A 9,818-nucleotide genomic window follows, 5' to 3' on the forward strand; every position below is an offset into this window, starting at 1 on the left:
GGGCTGGTGCTCCTGCCTCACACCTAGCTCGTCTTCACGGTGTTGAAACCAAAGCTTTTATAATCATTGGAATCTCCCGCGATGAAGCTAACTCCGAGGGCCTTTCACTTACTCACCGCAGGCAGGTTGGTGGTCTTTCTGTCTTCTACCGACTCCTCTCCGGCCTGGCCCCCCCAGCTCTGTCTGTGCTCTGTCCTCCAAATATTCCTACAGGTCGCACAAGATCTACCAGAAACCCTCTTCTGGTGAAACTGCCAAAATCAAGACTCTCTATTCACCTTCACTCTTTCATTCCTCTTCTCCGAACCCAGAGCAAACTCCCACACTCTCTTCAATCCCACGCCTCCCTCCAGGTCTTCAAAACAGCTGTGCAGTTCCCCGCCATTTTTAACTCAACTGGACTACCGTCCAGTTGAGTTCATCACATACTGAACCCTCCGGCGTCCGTCGTCGTCTGTTAACCTTTCGACGTTAACACTCCAGCGTCCACAAATATCAACCGATTCTGATCAAACTTGACATGCAGCATCCTTACCCCAAGGACCAGGTTGGTATTATATTTCAGCCCGATCCGTTGAAAAATGGCGGACTTAGGCGACCATTTTGTTTTTGGTCATGAAAACGACGTTAGCACTTTAGCGTCCACAAATATTTATGGATTTTGATCAAACTTGGTGTGTGAAGTTGTCCAGTCAGTTCAGTTGAGTTCTGCTTCCCTGGAAGCTCTAGTTTATCTTCCCCCATCAAAAACCTTGATCTTTGCTACCCCCATTAATACACCCCTAAACCACCTCCTTCAAATTCCCCGTTTTCTTTTCTGAAAGTCCTTGTGGTGTCCATTTTGTTTATCCCATGTACCCCACCCCAGCTCTTTCTCTTCCACAGATGTCCCAGTTACTGACCGTTGTTGTACTTCCCTCTCTCTCCATCTCATGTCTCCCGCTCCCTTTTTTTATACGTGTTAGCTCTTATACGAGCCTCGACTAAGTATACCTCCCCCTCTCCTTCCCTCCACGCTCCTCCCCTTCACCTCCCCTCTCCTCGACTCTCCATCACCTCCCATCCCCACTCCTCTCCTCTTCGTTCCCTCCACTCTCCTCCACCTCCCCTCTCCTTCCCTTCACCTCGACTCTCCTTCACCTCCCATCCCCACTCCTTCACCCCTCTCCTCTTCCTTCCCGCCACTTCCCGTCCACTCTCCTCTACCTCCCCTCATCTCTCCTTCCCCCTTCCCTCATCTCTCCTTTCCCCTCCCCTCATCTCTCCTTTCCCCTCCCCTCATCTCTCCTTCATCCAATGAAGGCTGGAGAGTCACAAGGCCGTCTCTCAAGCCCAGTCTTGTTCCAAATATCCATTAAAAAAACCTCCCCATGCTCTGGAAATCCCCCCCCCCCATTTTTTTTATTTTTTATTAACAGACGACCCCACATTATAGCATACACACACATCCCACTGATGGGAAAACAGAAACTCTGCTTATTTAGAATAGAATAGCAAGTTGCCGGTTCCCGCACGTGATTCAAAACGGGGTAGGGATGGAGCATTAAAAATGCAAATGGCGTCTTCCGTCATGGAGCTGGCAAGATGGGAGCAACAATTCACATTTATTGCCACATCTGATGCAATTTAAATGCTCTAATGCGATTATGAAACTGTTTGTTCGATACATATAGGTTTTGGATGCTGAGGGATGAAAATTTGTATTGGCGGCAAAGCCAGTAACCAATCGCAAATAAATTGTAGGATTTGATACCGATATGATCAATGGAACATGGCCTTCAATCATGGAAGAACTCAGTCTCATCCTGTCGTTCCGGAAAGATCGTCAATTGAAACCACCTCTCTATTTCCTTGATCATCCACCGGAAAGGTTCAATCTCTTGAACGGCTAGGCCTCACCATCATCCATGACCTCTGCTGGTGCAATCACATGGCAAAGCCGGCCTACAAAGCTAGCTGCAGACTGGGAATCCTCCATCGATGTCTTTCCTTGAAAAAAAATAATCAATTAGAACGATCAACAACCTACAAGGCCTATGTCCATAAATCAATGGAGTATTGCTCTCCACTGCGGAATGGCGCCCCAGCATCACGTCCGTCTGTCCTGGATTCTGTGGAATCTAAAGCTCTCAACATTATTGGAATCTTCTGTGATGAGAGGCAGAAGACTTCATCACAGGTAGGCAGGTGATCTCTGTAATTTTTTTTTTTTTAACCATCTGTCCTCCAGTCTTGTTCCCAAAAACCTGCCGCATCTCCTCAAGAACACCTGCATTCTCCTGTAACTCCGTCCTCGTTAAACTCCCAAAATCCACGCTTACTGCTCACCTCCTCTCTTTTCTTCCTTCAATTGCCATTCCATATTAAAATGGATGTTTTATAGTTTTGTTGCGGTTCGTTTGAGTTGCATTGTTGTTTGATGTTCAGCCATTTCTATTTTTGCAACTTTCTTGTTTTTACAAGGAACCTCATGTTGGGGTCGCCTTGATTTATATGGAATGTTTACACATATTTTACAAATAAACAACTTGACCATCATGGATTTGGGAGTTGATTTATTTTAGAAGATTCTTCATGGAAAGCATAATGAGAATTTATTTTATGCCGAGTAAGCCAATAAGTCTCCTTTTTTACCCTGCGCTCACGAAGCGAAAATCAAGGTTAAGCAATCGGTTGCGTGCATACGTAACTGCATTTTTTAAATTCATTTTCTCAGCAACCGTTGGTCCGATTGACACGAAATTTTGCACCATAGGAGCGCCTTCGCCCAGAGAATTGGTTAATGATAATTATGACGCCATAGGACACGTGGTACAGGCGCCATCTTGGAAAAACCGAAAAACTTTGTACCTCTATATCGCTGAAACCGCTCCATGGAAAAAATTGAAACGTGGTTCTTTGTAAAGAACTCTGCATGGGAACAAGTATTTATTTCTTTTTTTTGTATACAAGATCGAGGCTCGTGCAAGAGCTAACATTAAACACAAAATAAAGGGAGCGGGAGACAAGATGCGGAGATAGAGGGAAGCACACAAGTACAGCAGTAGAGCACAGGGACATCGAGAGATCTGTGGGAAGGAGAGGGCTGGGGGGTCGAGGGTACACGGTATAAAGCAAATGAACACTACTAGGAATTTCAGGAATGAAGTCGGAGATTGAAAGAAGTGGATTTGTGGTGTATTAATGGGGGTACCAAAGATCAAGGTTTTGGATGGGAGAAGAGAAGAGATGGTGGTGAACAGCTATTTTAAAGACCTGGAGGGAGGAGTGGGATTGAAGAGAGTGAGGGAGTTTGTTCCAGAGGCGGGAAAAAGAGGAATGAAAGAGTGAAGGTGAGCAGAGTCTTGATTTTGGCAGTTTCACCAGAAGAGGGTTGCTGGCAGATGTTGTGCGACCTGTAGGAATATTTGTGGGACAGAGCACAGAGAGAGCTGGGAGAGCAAGGCCGGAGAGGAGTCGGTGGAGGACAGAAAGACCACCTACCTGCCTGCGGTGAGAGAGAGAAAGGACCTCGGAGTTGGCTTCATCGCGGTAGATTCCAATGATAGTGTTATCAACTATCAAATGATAGTGTTACTTCTCCTACTTTCTGACCCAGCTATGTTCCCTCTCCCCCTCAATCCTCCTCCTTGGTGATTTCAATATCCACATGGACTCCACTGACTCCACGCTAACCACTGACTTCACTGATTTACTCACCTGCTTTAACCTCACTCAACATGTCAACTTTCCTACCCATAACCGTGGTCACATTTTGGACCTTGTCTGCTCTACTGGACTAATTTTGCACCATCTCTCTGGCTCCGACCTCACTCTCTCTGACCACCTAGCCATCACTCTGACCATCAACATCCCCACCCCAGCACCAAGGCATTATCGCACTATCAACTTCCGTAAGCTAAACGCTTTTTCACCTGCCTCATTCTCATCGACCCTCTCTGAAAAAATGTCCACTTCTCCCTTCGTTGACCTCCACACCCCTTCTGACCTCACTGACTACTACAACCACACTCTCTCTTCCTGCCTTGACCAAATTGCGCCTATAAAAACCAAAACAGTTTCTTTCACCCATTCTGCTCCCTGGTTTACCCCTGAGCTCCGCCTAATGAAAACTCGTGCTCGCCAACTTGAAAGACTCCGCAATAAAACAGGTCTCACAGTTCACTCCCAGGCCTACAAGGACCACATACAACACTATAAAGATGCCCTCTCCCGCGCCCGCTCCGCCTACTACTCTCAAATTATCCACTCTGGCTCCGGAAACCCAAAAGCACTCTTCTCTACAATAAACAAACTCCTCAGCCCCCTGAACACCACCACCCAGTCATTCACAATAGACAACTGCATCTCCTTCCTTTCATTCTTCCAACGCAAAATTGAAAACATCTACAACAGCTTGACCACCGCCGCACCCGCTCCCCCTCAAACCACCTGCCCCCCCTTATCCTGCCATCCCCTGTCTCAATTCTCCCCAGTCTCCCCTACTGACCTCTCTGAACTCCTCATCGGAATGAAAACTGCCACCTGCACTCTTGACCCCATCCCCTCCAGCTTTGTCAAGGCCTCCCTTCCTGCTCTTTCTCCACTTATCATTGCAACAATAAACTCCTCCCTGTCTACAGGCATCGTCCCACCATCCCTCAAAATTGCTGCTGTTACCCCCATTCTGAAAAAACCTGGACTAAACCCTGACACCCTAAATAACTTCAGACCCATCTCCAACCTACCCTTTCTGTCAAAGGTTTTGGAACGCGCTGTAGCCACTCAACTCAAGCATCACCTCTCTGCCAATAACCTGTATGAAACATTCCAATCCGGATTCCGGTCCAACCACAGTACTGAAACTGCTCTCCTCAAAATCACCAACGACCTTCTCCTCTCCTCTGATGCTGGCAACCTCAACATTCTCATCCTCCTCGACCTCAGCGCTGCCTTTGACACCATCGATCACACCATCCTCCTCACCCGACTTGAAACCACCTTTAACATTACCGGCACTGCCCTCTCTTGGATTAAATCATACCTCTCTGACAGACGTCAGTTCATCTCCATCAATAACTGCAAATCCCCCACTGCTCCCCTCCCCCAAGGTGTCCCCCAAGGTTCAGTTCTTGGCCCCCTCCTCTTTATCCTTTACCTGTCCCCCCTCGGTCACTTAATCCGCCGTCATGGTCTCCAATTCCACTGCTTCGCCGATGACATCCAGCTTTTCATCTCCACCAAGTCCATCTCCACCGCCACCCACTCTATCCTGACAAACTGCATCACTGAAATAAAATCCTGGCTTCAAATCAACTTCCTCAAACTTAACTGTGATAAATCTGAAATAATCATCATTGGCCCAAAAACGCTCACCAAGTCCACCCATAACTTTGCCCTCAACATCGACGGTTTCCCAGTGTCCACCTCCCCTCACATCCGGAATCTTGGCATCATCTTTGACCAAACCCTCTCCTTCGACAAATACACTAAACAGATCACAAAGACAGCCTTCTTCCACCTGAAAAACATCGCCCGTCTCCGTCCATCCCTCTCCTCTGTGGCTGCAGAAACCCTCATCCACGCCTTCATCACTTCCCGTCTGGACTACTGCAATAGCCTCCTTTATGGTTCACCCTCAACAATCACCAATAAACTCCAATACATTCAGAACTCCGCTGCCCGTCTACTCACCCATTCCCGGACCCGTGACCACATCACCCCCGTCCTTTACAAGCTTCACTGGCTCCCCATCTCCCAGAGAATCCAGTACAAAATCCTCCTCTTGACCTACAAAGCCCTCCATAACCTGGCCCCATCCTACCTGGCTGACCTCCTCTCCAGACACACTCCCACCCGCAACCTCCGCTCTGCTGGTACCAACCTCCTGACCCCCCCCCATCCGGACCAAATTTAGATCCTGGGGGGACAGGGCCTTCTCCATCGCTGCTCCCACCCTCTGGAACTCGCTACCTCACACCATCAGAGACTCCTCCTCACTCACCACATTCAAAACATCACTCAAGACCCACCTGTTCAACACTGCATTCAACATTTAACCCACAGCATCTAACCCCTGACTATCTCCTCTCCTTCTCCCTCCTTTGTGCTTTGAATATTTCCCTATTGATTCTTCTTTTTTTGCAATTGTCTTTATGTTTTGCTATGCGTTATGTTTTGCACTCTGTCAAAGCGTCTTTGGGCTTCCTGAAAAGCGCTATATAAAATAAATGCATTATTATTATTATTATTATCAACGATGAAGTCGTTGGTGCCTTAATTATGCCGTTACAATTCGACAAGTACAGTGCAATGCTTAGTCCGATCAGTTTGAAATAATTTTTTTCTCCATAACTGTTAGACCGAAGACAAAATTTTCAACATGGGAGTGCCTTCTTCTGCATAATTTTAATGATAATTATGACGTCATAGCTCACGTGGTACAGGCCCCATCTTGGGGGAAAAAAATTGCACCTCTATACCTCCGAAACCATTCATGGAAAAAAACTGAAGCATGGCTCATTGTAAAGAACTCCGCTTGGGGAATAAGTGTTGTTAATGATGACGTCATTGTTGCCTTAATTATGACGTCACAATTCAACAAGTACAACTGCTTCGTCCTATCAGTTAAAAATTTATTGAGCGTGATCTACGGAACAATTGCATTGGAGAAGGTATATGTATGACGTTGTCGGTCATGTTAGGTCATGTGGCCTAACAGCCATATTGGATCAAAGAGAAAAAAAAACCTTAAAAAGAAGAGTTGTCTCGCACCAAGTTGACTACACGGGGTAAGTATTCTATGAATACCATCTAGTTTATATATTTGTTCGATACTCTCATTACCATAGTTGTAGCTGGCAGGATACCCCAGAGGTACTTCTATCAGGATACCCCAGAAGATCACACAGTGTCCTTCGTGAAGAGTAGGCGAGCTATCTCCGGCACCCTGAACAAATTACAAATTCCTGCCCTAACCTTCAGGGGCACTGCATCAACGGCACAGCCGCACTCCCTGCACCACTGTTCCATCACCTGCACTCCCAGCAGGTGATGGAACTGCAGAGTAAGAAAAATAGCATCGTTTCATCTTCCTCTTGAAGAGAATAGGCATTTACTGAAAGATTGTTTTGTTATTCAAACCCATTTATAATCACAAAATCTTCAGCAGATACATATTGTTGCGGTTTTGCAATAAAGAACGAATCCCCTCTAGTTAATTACACGACAACATGCAGCCTGCAGTAGTCAGTTATTTCTTATTCAATGTAAAGATTAGCTCCCTTCCCATTGTGTAGTAATTAAAGCAGATATGCGTTGAGTTTAAGCAGGATTTCAAACCTTCGTATCGTTGAACAAAGACATTGGCTCATGTGCAAGGAGGCGTGGCTACAAGCACAGTCCACGTGATCAACCGCGACCTTGGTAGGCGTGGCTAAAACAACCGCCCAAGTCACCAGCAAACGACCAATGAGAGATTGTGGACACGCAAACAACCAATGAGAGATCGTGAACACGTAAGCAACCAATCAGGTCGTGGACACTTCACCAGCAAACTACCAGTGTTGCCTCGGCCAATGGGAGGCTGTGGAACATTCTAGAAAGCCTTTCGCCCCGATATAAACTGGTTCCCATCGCACTTCGGGTCTTTCTCTAGCTGCCCTCTCGTCGTGGTCCTTCAAGCTGGCTGTCCGACGTGATGGTTTGTCCTTCCTGCGCTCGACCTTCGTTCCTCGTGCTGGTGCTTCGTCCGGGTTGGGTCGTCGCCTGCGCTGAATCGTTCCTCGACCTAGATCGTCGTTCGTGCTGACTGACGTGGCGGCTCGTCTGGCGGACCTTCTGCAAGCTGCGCATCCTGAACGGCCTGTGAGCTGCGCACGGAAGCTGGCGAACCCAAGTCCGCGGCTGCAGGTTGCTCGGTACAAGTTAACCTGTGCAATTCATCCCCCGTGTTTGTGTGCAAGGTGCCTGTTGGGATTTAGATAGGTAAGAATTGATAAGCCTGCCTCTCATCCTTGTTCTGTGAATAATAAATATAAGTGTACATTTCGTTTCCTTTCAACCTGTTCGTGTACGTCTTTTCCCCCATTGGTCCAGCATAGTCCGAACCGAATTTGACTCTAATCAGGTCCATAAACCACGCAGCATAACCGTGATTCAGACAAGCACAAAAAACACTCGGCGCACTCGATTGGAATATAAAAATGAATGAATTATCGTTTTAAGGCCATTTTCCCCGCTAGAGCGGGGGTTAGCCTTGCGGGCCCCATGACAATCATGGTTCCCTGTTTGAGGCAATGTTTTTATGGCCGGATGCCCTTCCTGACGCCAACCCTTGGTCACGCTCTTACGATGCGCAGGGATACGGTGTACCTATTCTAAATCGGGGTACACACCGTGATCATTCATCCCAGCAAGCTGGTACTCAATTTGCCGACGTCGGAAGGATGACAGGCTGAGTCAACCCCCCTGGCGTTAATTCAGCGATCGACCGAGATTCGAACCCAGGATCCTAGGATCCCAAGCCGGCACCCAACAAAAAACACTCGGCGCACTCGATTGGAATAAGGTGTGCAATCGCATAAAGGGGTTCAATTCCCGGTCTTTCTAACCCCGTAGTCTCGAAGGTATTTGGGTAGCGACCAATAACCCTTTACCCATGGTTGCGGGATTGGCATTTGAAGTTGCTTAGCAACCCGGCGACCGTGAGTTTAGTCGCGATCGACGACCCCGTGGATCCGGTGTCTGTGGGGAAACGGGGACTTCACACACCCCGCCTCACCCTCCCCCCCCCCCCCCCCCTTCGTACGTCGACAGACCCGGGATCCACAACAATATTATCCATATTCAATCTTTACGCATGTTTTGTATTCCCTTATGCTTTCAGCTCTAATAGTAGAAGGAAATAAATGTGCTAACCAATAGGAAGCATTTGCCACTGTTTTTCATATTTATTACAGCAAAATATTTCCATCAGGGTTGTAATCAAATAATTTTGCGGAGCACATGGAAATATACTGATCTAGCAAAAGTATAGAACTTCCGATTAGAGAAAATATAAATTATTATTGAATGATCGGAAGGAAAGTGAGCGATGACCTGAGAATGAAGAAAACTGGAGAGGAAGGAATTGGACAAATGCAATGAGTTCATTCAATTAATGAGTGGACATGAGTGCAAAGCTTGGAATACTGAAAAGGAATTAATTAATGGAAAAAAAGTGAGACCTCTATGGAATGGAGGAAGAAGAGGGTAGGGGTGACTTACAGAAGAAGGCCTCCTATTCCCCCCCCCCCCCCCCCCATACATTGTGGAGGCCAGACTTGAGGCAGGAGAAGACCAAGAGGCCATCTACCTGTTTCTAAGTGAAAGCAGTAGTAGGCCCCGATTGAAATTAAAAGGGACAGTGATCTTCAGGGTTACATAGTCAATTGCATCAAGTGCAGGTAGAGTCGTGGGACGTCTGTCCCACTGTTCAATAGCCAATGTCACTGCAATGTAGACTAAAGCCGTGTATAGGATAGTGTGGAGCTGAGGAGTGTCAATAAAAGCTGAAACACATCGTGCCAAGTCAGAATCAGCATTTGTCATGAGATCTTTGTATCAACTGCAAGAAGCAAACTACTCCACACATGATCACCTTGTACTTAGGAAGCTTAAAAAGTCCGGTGATATTAAAGAAAATGCCTCCGCACAATGTTGGACTGTCATGCTCCAGCGACACGGCGCGCCGTTCCCAGACGCAGGAGTACTCCGTGGTTCAGCGCATCAGCGACGAAGTCAGGGTTGCCAAAAAGGAACGACGACGTGCCGAGAGACAGTGGCTGAAGACTGGCATC

This window comes from Myxine glutinosa, chromosome 5 (assembly GCF_964187855.1).
Source record: "Myxine glutinosa chromosome 5, kmMyxGlut1.1, whole genome shotgun sequence".
NCBI lineage: Eukaryota > Metazoa > Chordata > Myxini > Myxiniformes > Myxinidae > Myxine > Myxine glutinosa.